The sequence below is a fragment of the Pinus tabuliformis genome, chromosome 4_2, assembly GCF_031772625.1.
Source record: "Pinus tabuliformis cultivar Carrire ecotype Pingquan chromosome 4_2, CPIR1, whole genome shotgun sequence".
Taxonomy (NCBI): Eukaryota; Viridiplantae; Streptophyta; class Pinopsida; order Pinales; family Pinaceae; genus Pinus; species Pinus tabuliformis.
The window spans coordinates 1174568950-1174586433 of record NC_142304.1 but is presented as its reverse complement, the minus strand read 5'-3'; positions in this window follow the sequence as shown (position 1 = coordinate 1174586433).

The window sequence follows — 17484 nt, the reverse complement described above, 5'->3', positions numbered from 1 at the left end:
AAATGGGGTAGCAAGCTAAGTGGGCTTGATTGTGGGGAAAAACTCCACAGTTAAGCGCGCTTGAGCCAGAGGAGTTCTGGGATGGGTGACCTCCTGGGAAGTCCTGGTTACCGGGTGCAAGCCCCGGAAGTGATGATTGATGCTATGTGATTCGTTCTCCACATTTCACTAGTTTCAATCCCACTTCTTCACCCCTGTGAGCATCACCCGATGCAATGAGTGCTAAGTGAACTATTCAAAAATCATGAGAAATTAGTCAGTTACGACTACCTCTCATGGAAATGGTCATACGTTTGAATGACTTACTTAACGCAGTTGAATCCCAAAAATGATATCTAATATAATGCACTGCGTAAATCCCCCATACTTAAATTCAAAAAGAGTCAAGGGATCTCTTCTTGAATGGTTCATGAGGCACAATACTTGCTAAGGTTTTGCAAATGGGGTAGCAAGCTAAGTGGGCTTGATTGTGGGGAAAAACTCCACAGTTAAGCGCGCTTGAGCCAGAGGAGTTCTGGGATGGGTGACCTCCTGGGAAGTCCTGGTTACCGGGTGCAAGCCCCGGAAGTGATGATTGATGCTATGTGATTCGTTCTCCACATTTCACTAGTTTCAATCCCACTTCTTCACCCCTGTGAGCATCACCCGATGCAATGAGTGCTAAGTGAACTATTCAAAAATCATGAGAAATTAGTCAGTTACGACTACCTCTCATGGAAATGGTCATACGTTTGAATGACTTACTTAACGCAGTTGAATCCCAAAAATGATATCTAATATAATGCACTGCGTAAATCCCCCATACTTAAATTCAAAAAGAGTCAAGGGATCTCTTCTTGAATGGTTCATGAGGCACAATACTTGCTAAGGTTTTGCAAATGGGGTAGCAAGCTAAGTGGGCTTGATTGTGGGGAAAAACTCCACAGTTAAGCGCGCTTGAGCCAGAGGAGTTCTGGGATGGGTGACCTCCTGGGAAGTCCTGGTTACCGGGTGCAAGCCCCGGAAGTGATGATTGATGCTATGTGATTCGTTCTCCACATTTCACTAGTTTCAATCCCACTTCTTCACCCCTGTGAGCATCACCCGATGCAATGAGTGCTAAGTGAACTATTCAAAAATCATGAGAAATTAGTCAGTTACGACTACCTCTCATGGAAATGGTCATACGTTTGAATGACTTACTTAACGCAGTTGAATCCCAAAAATGATATCTAATATAATGCACTGCGTAAATCCCCCATACTTAAATTCAAAAAGAGTCAAGGGATCTCTTCTTGAATGGTTCATGAGGCACAATACTTGCTAAGGTTTTGCAAATGGGGTAGCAAGCTAAGTGGGCTTGATTGTGGGGAAAAACTCCACAGTTAAGCGCGCTTGAGCCAGAGGAGTTCTGGGATGGGTGACCTCCTGGGAAGTCCTGGTTACCGGGTGCAAGCCCCGGAAGTGATGATTGATGCTATGTGATTCGTTCTCCACATTTCACTAGTTTCAATCCTACTTCTTCACCCCTGTGAGCATCACCCGATGCAATGAGTGCTAAGTGAACTATTCAAAAATCATGAGAAATTAGTCAGTTACGACTACCTCTCATGGAAATGGTCATACGTTTGAATGACTTACTTAACGCAGTTGAATCCCAAAAATGATATCTAATATAATGCACTGCGTAAATCCCCCATACTTAAATTCAAAAAGAGTCAAGGGATCTCTTCTTGAATGGTTCATGAGGCACAATACTTGCTAAGGTTTTGCAAATGGGGTAGCAAGCTAAGTGGGCTTGATTGTGGGGAAAAACTCCACAGTTAAGCGCGCTTGAGCCAGAGGAGTTCTGGGATGGGTGACCTCCTGGGAAGTCCTGGTTACCGGGTGCAAGCCCCGGAAGTGATGATTGATGCTATGTGATTCGTTCTCCACATTTCACTAGTTTCAATCCCACTTCTTCACCCCTGTGAGCATCACCCGATGCAATGAGTGCTAAGTGAACTATTCAAAAATCATGAGAAATTAGTCAGTTACGACTACCTCTCATGGAAATGGTCATACGTTTGAATGACTTACTTAACGCAGTTGAATCCCAAAAATGATATCATATCCTTGTCACCACAAGCTGCTGCTGCGCTTCTCTTTTGCGCCATGCTTGCACATTTTGAACTTGAAGTTCTGGACCGTGTGGAGGAGTAAGCTGCTGCTGCGCTTCTCTTTTGCGCCATGCTTGCACATTTTGAACTTGAAGTTCTGGACCGTGTGGAGGAGTATAATGAAGAAATTTTAGCCCCTACTTCGGTTATCAGTTTTCCTTATCACTCCATGCATTTAGTTTTAAATCTATGCATGATAAAATTTCTAAGATCCGGAAATGACAATATTTTCTGAAAACACAAATTTAGAGATTTCGCAATTGCTGAAATTGCAGGAATAAAACACAATAAAATTATGACAGTCACACATCGAAAATAACGCAATGATTTTTGGTCAATGTAACCCGGGAAACCCCCCCTACAACTCTTGGGGAAAACCAGTTTGAGAGCTCTTTTTTATTTCTGAAAACGCTTTTACAGAAAAATTGAAATACACAGTAAAAATTCCAGCAACCACAAATTACAACTTATATCGATCTCCGTGCTTGAACTCCACCTTGAAAATTGCGCCAATCAACAAACAGCGAAAACAAAATTTTTCCAGCGATCAAATAACATTAAATGCTATACGACTTGCCTCGAAAAATGTGCCTAGAAATTTATGTACAGACTGTACGGACCGTATGGATTTCAGCTATACGATTGCCTCGAAATTCATGCCCAAATCAGCATCGAAATTCATGCCCTTGTTGTTGTCCCTCTTCCTCGATTTCTGTGCTGTCCCTCTTCCTCGATTTCTATGCCTTTCTCCTATTGTACGTTTTTGCCTTGGGATGCGTGCCAATAAAAGCTGCTACCCAGATTTGTTGAAATGTTTTCTTGTTGCTCTCCTTCACTTTCTCTCTAAGAAATTTTCTCCTTGCTCTCTCTTCTCTTTCTCTCAAATGCTCATGAAAGAATAAATTGATCTTTTACTCTTCTCTTTTCCTTTTACTCTTTAATTGACTTTTTGGGTTACCCTAGGATCTAATGGCTGGCATTCATTTAGATTTAGGGATGAGAATAAATGTGCATTTAATTCTCACTTTTTATTTTTTAACTCACCCACTTGAATAAAGATCCCCTTAGCCTTTTATTTCCACATTTACTTTTTCACTTTCTAATTCTTCATTGACTTTAATAAAGTCACATTTAAATTAGAATGTAACTTTACCACTTATAACGTCACTTTTAAATTAGAATATAACTTTACCACTTATAAAGTCACTTTAGGAGAAAATACAAATAAATTTGGACACTTTTCCATAGGCCTCTGGTACCCAGATTTTAACACTCCCTCTTACCGAAGAAAGTGTTCATCACCACTCTCGTCTTGTCTCTGAAGTAGACATGCTTGCCCCGTGGTAAGGCTTTAGTGAAAATGTCCTCTACCCGCTCATTTGTGGAAATGTACTCAAGCTTGATAGCTCCCTTTTGGACATAGTTTCTAATGAAGTGATACTTGATCTCAATATGCTTTGACCTGTAATGAAAAATTGGATTCTCCATGAGTTTTATGCAACTCTGATTATCACAGTAAATTACTGTAAGTCTCAATGCCTGACCAAAGAGACCAAACAACATTTTGCGAAGCCATATGGCCTCACAACTAGCCAAACTAGCAACCATATACTCTGCCTCAGCTGAGTTCAATGCAACTAACTGTTGTTTTCGGCTGATCCAGGACACAACTGCCGAACCCAACCCAAAACAGCACCTGGAAGCACTCTTCCTATCTGAAGCACAACCTGCCCAATTTGAATCCGTGTACCTTGCTAGTCTCACTCCATCACCTTGTCTGTAATCCAGACCAAAATCCAGTCCCCTACAAGTAACGAAGAATGTGTTTTGCAGCGACCCAATGCTGATTCGTAGTGTTAATTTCAAAACATATATCTAGTCGAGTGATGACCAAATACATCAATTTACCAATCAGTGGTTTGTATAGAGTAGGATCCACCAACTTAGAATCAGAAGCATGGAGCTTCTTCCAGTTGGTGATCATAGGTGTAGATATGGGTTTGCAGTCCTCCATGTGAAATCTGCTAAGAATATCTACAATGTACTTCCTTTGTCCCAGGAAGAAATGCCCCTCCTCCTGCCACACCTCTAATCCCAAAAAATAGTGCATCAAGCCGATATCCTTCATCTCAAAGTCTGAAGCAAGATCTCTCTTGTAGCCCTCAATGACTCTCTCTGCACCAGTGATGATCAAGTCATCAACATACAACACCAGAATGAGAGGCTCCTCACCCACCACAATGATGTATAGGTTCAGATCAGCCTCACTCTTTGTGAATCCCAACTGCTGCAAGTATGTATCAATCTTAAAGTACCAAGCCCTAGGAGCTTGCTTTAGGCCATAGAGTGCCTTTTTCAATTTGCATACATGGGACTCCTTCCCATGCAGCTCAAAGCCCTGTGGCTGCTCAATATAAACCTCCTCCTGAATGAAGCCATTGGGAAATGCGGTCTTCACATCCATCTGGTGGATCTTCCAACCCATCTTTGTTGCAATCGATATAATGGAGCGAATAGATATACACCGAGCTATTTGTGCGAAGGTCTCCTCATAGTCAACTCCTTGTACCCATGAGAATCCTCTTGCCGTTGTTGGACACCTAATTCTCTAAGGGTTGGTGTGGAAGCTGAATAGTCTAAGGAAGTCCAAGAGACCTTGGAATACGGAACCAAAGGTCATATGAATGTACTATAAATATATATCATTTGTTAATAATATATATACTCTCATGCTTATCTTTAATATTTTGTTGCCACCATGTATGTGTTTAACATGGTATCAGAGCGGGAGTACTCTTGACCTGCTCCAATTTGAGCCACTTGTGTTGTGGCCTCTCTATGCATGTCAGTTTTGCATTCCTGCGGATAGAACTCCCATTATTGTGTGCATGCCTATTTCATGCTTCACACTGTCCGACTGACCTCTCTTAGCTATATTTGTGCTGGGTTCTCTATCCACTGCCTCAAATAGCAAAAATGCACCCGCCTGGACTCTGCACCTGAACACTCTGCGTTTGATAGAAAATCGAACGACCTTTAAAGTCTGTGTTGCGTGGAAGACTGAGATGTCTGTGGTGAGTGCCATGAGTGAAGTATGTATTGCGGCCATATAGATTCGGTACATATTTTGCATTGAATGGTAATGTGTTGACTGCGTTTTGGATGAACATTGTGTTGCTTGTTGTGGAGTGATTGTCATGCAGTATTACTGTGTTCATAATACTGCATTACCATGACTGTTTCTTGGTTAACGCCTTTCCTTCTGCACATTTAATACTCCTGACTCCACACCATAATACCTCCTTGTCAGTGAAATTATCAGTGAAATTGTGTTGGCATGTACACCACGACTTTACACAATCACTGTGGTTGTGTTGAATCATATTAGTATATACACTGTCCAGTTATATGAACGTTGCCCCTGCTGCCACATTAGAGGATCTATGGACCATGACTTTCTTGTCCACAGGTGACTTCCCAAGAAGCTCGAAGCCAAGACCGAAACCCTTAACCGGGCCAGGAAGCTGAACATGCGGAATTGATACTTTGCTGGAGGCTGGAAATCCTTCCAGTTCGAGGTCTAGTGAATTAGGTGATAGTGCACAGTAACCGTTGGATCAATGGACATGGTTAATGGAAGATGAGCGACGAAGATCTTATCGCAGGGGATTAAGTTAAGAAATGGACGGATCACATCAAGGCACGTGTCGACAGAAGGGTGGAAAATGTGTAGAATAGTGGAGCGGTCTGTTACGAATAAAATATATATAGATAATATATATATAAGTAACGAGGATACTTGTAATAATGATTAGTTAATAATAATCAGTAGTTAGGTTGAAGAGGCATGTCTAAATAGGACACGACTCTCCATGAAGAGACGTTTGATATATAAGCAAGCCTCTCGTTCTCATTGTAAATCATTCTCATTCTTATTCATATATTTAATATATAATATTTGTATCCTCATGGATATCTTGATATTCCAAGTCTTTTGGAGTAATTAATTTGTAGAAGGAACTTTGTTTGCTTCATTTGGTATCAGAGCAGTTGACCCTTTGGCTGCTTCACTGCTGCACAGAGCTCGTTCTCCAGTCACCGGCCCTTGGCCATCAATCGTCATCAACCTTGTTGTTGTCATACTTGAAGCGTTTCGCTACACATTGGGAGATTCTCCATTTTTCAAGTCTTTGGCCATTTATTAATATATATATATATATATATAAAACCTACCTTACGCCCTCTGCAACTGCCACTGCTACTGAACAATGTGTTTTCCCTGCAAGCACAAGAAGTAGCTCTACACATTGATTGGGCTTGACATCTGTAACCGTTGGTATCCAAAACTATGCAAGTACAGTTGTGGCTTCGACCTTCGAACACTGCGGAATTCCCATTGACCCTGACAGTGCCCCATCGACCCCGTCTCAATCCCATTAAACCGCTGTTCAATGCCACAAACAACCACTGTAGTTACTCTGTAGGGTTTGTCGCTGCCATCAAGCTGACCTCCATCATCCAACAAAAAAACTTCACTACAACCATCGCCGGACACTGTTTGCAAATCTCTGTGACACCGCAACATTCTCGGCTAACCTTCTCAACCTCCGTTGCAAAACGCTTCAGCATTTGCCATTGCTGCCTATACAATCTGTATAGTCGTTGTTGCAGTCTTTGCAGCACCAATAAGTGAAAAACATAAGGACTGTACAACACGATTCACTTTGGCACTGATTTAATCCGTTCGAAACTCATATAATCTAGCCATATATTTCCAATTATTTTTATTGTACCGTGTAACCACAGATTCAGAGGAGCTCTAGTGGTTGTGCCACTCTCTAACCATTCGTAATCGAGGAGGAAAGTTAACGAGTTGGTCAACGATAATTCGTGACCTTCCAACACTAACAAAACCAGTTAATCTGACTAACCCAATTAATTAAAGGTCGACGTTGCATCTTTTTGGTGAGGTTAATCAATTCAAAAGATTATATTATTGAAGTATATAAAAAAAGGGACCAATTTATTATTAAAAAAAAGGTGAAACTATTATTATTATTATAAGATAATAATAATGATAATAAAGTTATTTTGAAAAGGGGTCTTAATATAAAGAAAGACATACATTTATAGAGGGAAACAAGATAAATGAGTATTTTTTTTAATTAAAAAAAAGGGGTATTCAAGTTTTTAACAAGTCACGTTAAAGGAGAATATTTGAAAAAATATATATAGATACATTAATGAAAAATGGAAACTAGTGAGGGAAGATTTCTTAAAACTTTTAGTAAATATGTTGACACACTATTTAAAATCAAAGGATCACTCACAGGAAGAGGTATCATAATATCTATCAGTTCTACTGAAACAAGTAATTATGTTAGTCCTAAATGTGCTAACCAATTGGTGATTCCTAAATCAAATATAGTTGAAACGATTTTTGTTGACACATGACAAACAATACGACATAAGCAATCTACACCTAAATATTGGAGATTATATTTGTACTTCGCAATTCACCGTGAAAACCTTATTTTTTGACGATAGTGACATTGTTTTGGGCTCACCCTGGATGAAATCTCTAGGGTCCTTTATTTTAAATACAAAAAAGAAGTTTTTGACATTTTCCCACAAGAAGAAGAAAATAACATTCCAAGATGTTACACTGAAACCAAATTCAATAACGCCATAAGATATATCAGATATTTCAAAAGTAATTTCTCAAGAAGGAAAAAAAGTATTGCAAAATATGCAAAATGAAATTGACAAAATCATTGTTGACAAAAATGAAGAAGTTTCTCGACTTGAAAACCATTGTGAAAAACTACTAACGCAAATTAAGAAACTTAAGAAAGATAAGAAGTCATTAAAAAACAAGGTACAACAACTTATTGAGAAGGAAGCATCAAATGTAGGTATTCAAGTTGATGACAAAATAACAGATACCGATCCAGTGAATATCACAACTCAAGAAGAAGACAAGAAAGTTGAAGAAAATACAAACTTAGATGTTGTAGTTCAGACAATGAACATCCCAAGTGAATGTTCCATAACCAATGCGACAACATTTTCGCCAGAAGAAAATCTAAAAATTGCCACATGCCCAATAAGTGAAAGTCAAACCAGAAAAGTTCCATATCGGCATCCGAATCACGAGAGTATACAAATCAACCAAGCTACTTATCGGGACCATTCAAACCAAAAAAAGCAATTTGATGTTCCAGAGAATAATGACGTAACATCAATCCCGTCTTATGTTGGCAAGTCGTTACAAAATTCCAGTGATCAAAATATTCCACAGAAAATCAATTTAGGATTCTCTGATCCCTTCTCAGTGCGACAATTTTGTTTGTCACTTAGAATATCATATTAGCTTGTATTGACGAAGACGATTGTTCCGAGAGAGTCATTTGAAGCTGAGAGATCAAGCCTTTTTCATCGACAAGCTTTGAGGACAAAACTTTTTGAGGAAGAAGGCAATGTTACGAATAAAATATATATAGATAATATAAATATAAGTAACGAGGATAATTGTAATAATGATTAGTTAATAATAATCAATAGTTAGGTTGAAGAGGCATGTCTAAATAGGACGCGACTCTCCATGAAGAGACACTTGCTTAATATATAATCAAGCCTCTCGTTCTCATTGTAAATCATTCTCATTCTTATTCATATATTTAATATATAATATTTGTATCTTTATGGATATTTTGATATTCCAAGTGTTTTGGAGTAATTAATTTGTAGAAGGAACTTTGTTTGCTTCACGGTCTTCGTAGGCAGTAAGCAGTATCTTGCGCACCCTAAAAGATGTAAATGGTATTTTGCAAATTCACGCGATTAACCTGAGGCGTTGACATGTAGCACGGGAAAACCACTTTTCTCGCGTGCTCTCGACCTGATATTGATTGTGCAAGAATTCACGCGAGATTACGCGATAGCCGTTGGATCACACCGGATTGATCGACGGTGGAGATTTGGGCGTACAAAGATAAAACGTTGAACTAAATATGTTAGCTATGCGACACACGGTTGACAGTGATTGGTTAGGTTTGTTGTGAATCGGACGGAAAGAGGATCCGTAGGTATAATCTTATTAAGATGTGCTTTATTAGTTTCTGCTTAAGCATTTAATTAAAGAGCATTAAGCCTTGGGTTATGAAAGGTTTTACTAAACATGAATATTATGACATGCATTTTATATGCATACTGTGGGTATGTGCGGCTTAGGCTGGAAGAAGATCCTTCCATTGTTGAAATATTAATAAATGATCAGAACGCCACTCGAGTCTCCATATCTTTTTTTTGATTTATAGACTGACCTTTTCCCAGTTATCCTTCGTGATTTAATATCTCTGTCTGAATGGTATTAGCACCTGTGTGGATGTGTATTCTAATTGCATATATGGTCTGTACTTTGTGATAGTAAATCACCAAACCCTGTATCTGAGCCGCAAGGAAGCAGTAATTGTCTGATAAGAGGAGATTGACGCATATCGTGTTAGGACATGCAAGCAGGTTAACATTTTAAACGGACGCAATGTGGTTATTGAAAAGAGTTTAAGGTTTAGAGTGATCGGACTGTCCGTTGAAAGGGTGATCGGATGCATATCACTTCCGAAAGTGCACGCAGGTTAATGTTAGAAATGGATGCAATAAGGTTTTACACAACGGGATTAAAACCTCGTTGAGTTCCGGCCATCAAGACCATTCATTGGTTGATTGATTGGACGATAATCGCGCATAAACATGTGCGTGGGTTAACGGACCTATTGTGACCCGATATGTTATCAAAGAGGATTAAATTTTATTTGAATTCCGGTCATACAAGTCAAACAAATTTCTTCTTTCAACTATCTACCTTGCAAAGTTGCATACAACCACATTTCACCGCCACATTGGTTGCATTCTAAACCTGCTTGTTGTTCCACTGTTTGAGCTCTACGATAATGTGCAGAGATACGGCCCAGTTATCTCCACTATTCCGCAACAACAATGATCTGTCCATCAGAACGAAATACTCCTGAAGATGCCACTTTCTGTCGCTATTTGTGGATCTCTGAATAGCCAGACTCGACCGAACATTCTGTGGACCCCTTCACTAATGTACAAAAGTATATTTCATTCAACCATACACGACACAGTAGGAAAATAATTTTTGGCCTCTCTGAAAACTGTTAGCAAGAACATCAATGAGAAGGATAAGATTGTTTGAAATTTCAAATACCTCTGCTATGTTAGTGACAATCACAGATCCTTCATAAGTTTTCGGGTACAACCTCCTAAAGAAAGAGTCCACTTGTTCTTTGCATGTTATTCCAGTTGGTATAGGAGGAATATCTCGAACGAGGACAACAAATTGTTATGGTTGATTCTATCCTTGGCTGAGAAGGATATTACAAAGTTGACATCCATCGAGTTGAACAAAGGTAGAGGTAGGTTATCGATGTAAGAGCACAAAAGCAGTAAGAATATTATGTGACTTTCTAGAACAGAGGATATTGCAGTAACATTGAATTGTCAATGACTGTTGCCTCTTCTTCATTGTCTAATAGTTGTGATCGGTTTCTTTAAAGTTTAAGTTTGATAATGAAGAAAATGACCATACTTGATAATGCATTAGAGTTGTTAAATACTTTGATACATTCCATTGTTGATGAGATGGTTAAGATCAACAAAACCTCTCTTTCCAATATTATAATGTGTCTGCAAAATGCACAAGAGAATATTGAGTTTTTGCAGCTTGAGACAAAGCTACAACAAGAGGAGTTACAACAGAATAGACATCATTCTAAACTTGTTTTTGTTCAGAAAATTGAAACAACAACCCCTCAACAACAAGTCAATAATGTTGTAGGTGATTCAGATCCATTTCCCAATGAAGCAGCAAGGTTACATGTAGATGCAGAAATCCAGTCTGCACTTCCCAAGCCCATCATCAGACCTTGGGAAGAGCTTGTCGATAACAAGCACATAATTGGTCTTGGATATGACAAGGACGCGTCCTTTCATATTCCAGATTACTCAAAGCCCATTCAGTTTCAGAGTGCTGGATTCCTTCATGACAATTCACCTCCTGTTGTTCCAGATTCTGCTCCTCTTCCACAACAACAACAATAGATTGTGAAATGCCAACACTGTGACCAAGTTGGCCACATGAAAGATCATTGTTTTGATCTTCATCCATGTAAGCACTGTCATAAAACCAATCATTCTTCAAACAAATGCTTCAAAAGCAAACCCCCTCCAAGAACAACGATTCATCTTGGATGTATCACTTCTTGGCAATGGGCTTCAACAACCAAGAAGATATTTCACTCATACAACATGATTTGTTCTCAAGTATTGAATAGTCTTGCAGTTGAGTTTTCTTCATCTTCTCACCTTACATCTGATAGGGGGGAAGTGACGGTCATCTGCAAGCTTCAAAGCCACAACAAGCGAGCTTTAGCCACAACCTGCCATACCAGATTCAGAGTTGTAGCCAGAGACAAATATGCCCCTGAGCATGCCTTCAGTTGGTGATGCCTCTTCAAAGAATTGGAGACACTTCCTCTAGCAGAATACTTCAGCGTCTTGCTAGTTTTGGAAGAGTTCCAGGGATTGCATTAAGCATCCCAGAGTTGTTGGTCATTCTTAAACCATCACAGGTTGAGACCTCTCTTTTCAGGTTGTGGTTCTGCCTTTTATGCAGGGTGAGACCTCCCTTTCATGGTTGAAGGTTTCCCTCTTCAAAACATCAGGAGCACTTCCTCTAGCAGAAGACCCGAGATTCATGCCAGACTCGGAAGAGTTCTGTGAACTGCACTAAGCATTCCATTGTTGGTGGTCATCCTTAAACCACCTCCATTATATCAACATTTCAGAGAGCACATGCAACCTAGTGCTGCCATGCATTTTTGCACATTTTGTATTACAACTCTCTTATTGGACTCATACATAACCCTTCGGATTAAGGGGGGAATGTTGGACACCTAATCCTCTAAGGGTTAGTGTGGAAGCTGAATAGTCTAAGGAAGTCCAAGAGACCTTGGAATACGAAACCAAAGGTCATATGAATGTACTATAAATGTATATCATTTGTTAATAATATATATACTCTCATGCTTATCTTTAACATTCCGTTGCCGCCATGTATGTGTTTAACAACCACAAATCACATTTTGAACTTCTCGATGCTGCCATCTGCAACATGCTTTATCTTGTAGATCCATTTAGAAGCCTTCATGCCTCGACACTACCTCCCAAACATCGTTCTTCATAATAGAAGAATATTTCTCCATCATGGCCTCTCTCCAGACCTATTGGCTCGCTGCCTCCTCATAACTAGAAGGCTCAGAGTCGACGATGCTTGTTACCAATGCCATGTAACTATAGAACCGCTCAGGTGGTTTACTCTCTCTAACTCGTCTCTTTGGTCCAGCAACTGATGTGGCCTCACGCAAGGAGTCTTGAAGCCACTTAGGCTTCCTCTTCCCTGAGGATACTTCTTGCACTGGAGTGAAAGAATCCTCATCATCATCAGAAGCTTGAACTCCTGAAGGCTTTTCGACTGACCTCATGCCTGAATTTGTGCCTGTAGATGTTGAAGTATCGTGCGAACTGTCCATTAATGGAATACCTTGTGAACTGCTCTGTGGACTGCCCTGCACGCTGCCTGCATGCTGCCCGAAGAACCACCTACCTGACTCTGAGAGCCACTGCTCACTGATGGACCTGCCACTATAATCGATGTACCTCCTGATCCCTGACCACTGGATCCCTGTGAACTGACTCAACTGCTCCTAAGGGTTTGGTGACTATGGAAACTCTAACTCCCGTGACCTCCTAAAAGCTCTCTCCTCCTCGAACTTCACATCCTTCTTGACAACCACTTTCCTTTGTGTAGGAATATAAATCTGACAAGCTTTCGAGGTCTCACTATAACCAACAAAGATGCCCGTGTCTGCAGTGGGCTCTAGCTTGGTCCCGTTCTCCTTGGGGACATAGGAATATGTAAGGCACCCAAAGATATGAAAGTGCCCAACATCAGGCTTCTTCCCAGAAAAACCCTCCTCCGGAGTCACATTTCCCAAGGCACGATGTGGACTCTTGTTCTGCAAGTACACAATAGTGTTGCAGACCATTGCCCACAAAAATAAAGGCAACCCCTGATCATTAAGCATGGCTTTTGCAACCCCTATAATGGTTCTGTTCTTCCTTTCCGCAACCCCATTCTGCTGGGGGTTGTAAGGAACTGTGAACTCCCTCCTAATGCCCGCCAAAGCACAAAATCAACAAAATCACCAAGGGTATACTCCCCTCCATTGTCTGACCTGAGAACCTTGATTTTCCTACCTGTCTGGGTCTCCACAAGAGATTTGAACTCTTGAAACCGCTTGAATACCTCACTCTTGGTCTTCAAGAAATAAATCCAGGTCTTCTTGGAGTGGTCATGAATGAATAAAACATAGTACTCATAGCCACACAAGGATACATGAGACATCCAACCACTCACATCGGTATGAATCAAGTCAAGGATCCCGGTCATTCTACTGTCACTGCTGGGAAAAGGGGATCTGAAAAACTTCCCCATATCACATCCTCTGCATACATCAAGGTGATCAAAACTGAAATTTGGCACACTAGTGGTGATCTCCTGCAATGTACTCAAGGCCCCATGATACATGTGCCTCATCTTGCGGTGCCAAATCTCACACAACTCTGAATTGCTAGATTTGCTGTCAGTCCTATCTCGGGGCTGCTACTCAATGCCATCAGGGGTTGGAATGAGAACTTGTACACCTTGGCATGGTGCACACCAATCTCTCTAGCTGAAGAAGCTGGAGTTCCCCTAGGATATATAAGCACCAACCCTCTCCTGAACAACACATCATACCCTCTGTCCTTAAGCGCTGAGACGAATATCAGGTTCTTCTTCATTCCATGCACATATAGAACATCTGACACTTTCAAGAGAGGTTTGGGTCCCTTATCAAATGTCAATGTCCCCACACCAACTGCTCTAATCATGCTGTCATCACCAAGTACTACCTCCATATCAGTATCATCCTTTGAAAGCTCTGAGAAATACTCTTCAACTCCTGTCATGTGGCAGGAAGTGCCACTGTCAACATACCAAATGCTAGAAGATGCTCTGCTAGTAGCGGGGAATGGACATGCCATCTGAAACTGTATGGCAGGTGATCCTGCACTAGTGGCCTCACAAGCTATGAACCCAAACTACCGATCAAAGCTCTCTATCTCTGCAGAAGCTGCCATGGGTTTGTCTCTCCCTTTCTTGTTTTTCTTTTCCGGACACACAACAACATAGTCTCCCAACTTTTGACAATTCCAACATTTGACTTTGGAATAGTCCTTCTCCTTGTTCTGCTGCTTGCCTTTACCTTTGCCTTTTCCTCCACTGTTGGAAGTTGGAAGTTTACTTCTTTGCTCTGCCCTTCTTGCCTCTTGCTAACAATGCCACATTGTCATCCTCCGCCATCTATTTGGTTGCCCCAAGATGGTTCTTTCTGATCTCATTCTGAATGAAATCATCCCACAAACTCTCCCAATCGGGAAGGTTTTCCCGTGCAACAACGGTATCCACAAAATTCTCCCAAGTCTTGGGAAGACCATTCAAAGCAATCCTCACCAACTTAGTGGGTGCAATGATCTCACCTATGATTGCCAACTCATCTGTCACTGAAGTGATCTTTGTGAGGTATGCTGTAGCACTATCAGTCTTAGCCATTTTAATGGCCTTCAGTTTCTCCTTTAGGACCATTTTTCTGTTTTCATTTTGAGCTCTGATAAAGCCTGGTCAAAGTTGTTCACATCTCATGTGCATACGTTTTTCCTCTCACATGAGGAATGACATGATCTCTAGAATCAATCTTTTTGCCTTCACATTCTTTTTGTTAAACTTTGCCAACGATACATATTCAACATGTACTACCACTGGGTTCTGTGTGGTATTTACCGTAATGCCCTAGACTTCTGCTTCCTCAAAGATGCTCTGAATTCTCTCCTTCCATGCACTGTAGTTGTTCTGCCCATCCAACCTGTCTTCCGCTCTCAAACCCAAAGACATGTTTCACTGTCCTACCAAATTGAAATTTTCAAATTTGTGGTAAAGGTTTCTGTTTTCTGTGTAAAAATTAGCTTGCTGTAATTTTCATTTTGCTTTTTCAAACTGCACTTTTCAGCGACCCAAGCTCTGATACCATGAAGAAATTTCAACCCACTCTAGTTATCAGTTTTCCTTATCACTCCATGCATTTAGTTTTAAATCCAAGCATGATAAAAGTTCTAAAATCTAGAAATGACAATATTTTCTGAAAACACAAATTTAGAGATTTCACAATTGCTAAAATTGCAGAAATAAAACACAACAAAATTATGACAGTCGCACATAAAAAATCACTGATTTTTGGTCAATGTGACCCTAGAAAAACCCCCTACAATTCTTGGGGAAAACCAGTTTGAGAGTTCTTCTTTATTTCTGAAAATGCTTTTACAGAGAAACTAAAATACACGGTAAAACTTCCAACAACCACAAATTACAACTTATCTCGATTTTCGTGCTTGAACTCCACCTCGAAAAATTGTGCCAATTAGCAACAACCAAAACAATTTGTTTTTTCCAGCAATAAAACAACATTAAATGTTGTACGACTTGCCTCGAAAAACATTCACAAAATTTGCTATACAAACTGTATGGATTTCAGTAGTACGATTGCCTCGAAATTTGTGCCTAGAACAATTTTTTTCTAGAAATAAAACAACATTAAATGCTGTACAACATGCCTCGGAAAATGTGCCCAAAACATGCTGTGCAGATTGTATAGATCGTACGGATTTCAACAGTACGACTACCTCGAAATTTGTGCCCTTGTTGCTGTCCCTCTTCCTTGATTTTTGTGCTATCCCTCTTCCTTGATTTCTGTGCCTTTCTCCTTCTGTATGATTTTGCCTTGGGATGCGTGCTGATAAATGCTGTTGCCCAGATTTGCTGAAATGTCTTTTTGCTTCTCTACTTCACTTCCTCACTGCTCAGAAATTTTCTCCTTGCTCTCTCTTCTCTTTCTCTTAAATGCTCATGAAATAATGAATTGATTTTTCACTCTTTTCTTCTCCTTCCTCTCTAAATGATCTTTTGGGTAACCCTAAGATCCAATCGCTGAGATTCATTTAGATCTAGGGATGAGAATAAATGTGCATTTAATTCTCACTTTCTATTTTAACTTACCCACTTAAATAAAGACCCACTTAGCCTTTTATTTCCACAGTTACTTTTTCACTTTCTAATTCTTCATTGACTTTAATAAAGTCACTTTTAAATTAGAATGTAACTTTACCACTTACAAAGTCACTTTTAAATTATAATGTAACTTTACCACTTATAAAGTCACTTTTAAATTAAATTGACTTTACCACTTATAAAGTCACTTTAGGAGAAAAGTAAAATAAATTTGGACACTTTTCCCTAGGCCAAAGATCAAAGCCTTAGGGAACCACTTGACCTCTGGTACTCAAATTTTAACATATAAAGGCATGTTTTGGCTTTCAAAACACCTATTCAACACGTTACTCATCCCCCTCAAATGCTCTGAAAATCAAATAAGAGTTGCTGTGCTTTGTTTGCTGGGGTTCACTGTGCTTCTGCAAATTGGAGGCTTTCTTGTGCCACAATCACTCTCAAGTTCCAAATTTCTCTTCTCTAACATAATTCATGTTGTAAGCTGTCAGTGTCATCTTTAGTAATTGAGAAGAATGCCCATAAAGCTTGCAACCCTCATAAGCTTGAGGGTGCTACGCTTTCTTGCTGCGCTACTCTCAGAAGCATGAAGTTTAGTAGAAGATGGGGTTTTTTGTGCTATTTCAATTCATGGAGGCTCAAGGAGGTTATTAAGATTGTCTGCATCATCAACAAGCCATTTTCTTCGTTCAGAGACCTTAGTGTTCAGCCAAACCTATGTAGGTGAAATTGCATTGTGTTGCGCTTCTGCTGTAGATGATGAATTTCAAAGAAGGAAGGTTCGTAGTTTGGTCAAATGTTTCTTAATAGGTATTTGGTGATTTAGGAGTTATTTTCCACCTGTTTGGCACATTCGTAGATACAAGGGATGATCAGAAGTATACATATGGTGAATTCGCTGCGTTTGTGAATGTGTTGCGCTTCTACACAATCAACATTTTGACCTTTTAATTCGACTCCAAAACTCATGAAATTGATTCTCATGGTTATGACAAATGTCCTTGAGTGGCTTGCAGGTTCAACATTCAAGCATTGATCATATAATATGAAAAGGAAGCTCGCTGCGCTTTTGTTGTAGGGAATTTGCTGCATTTTTTACTATTT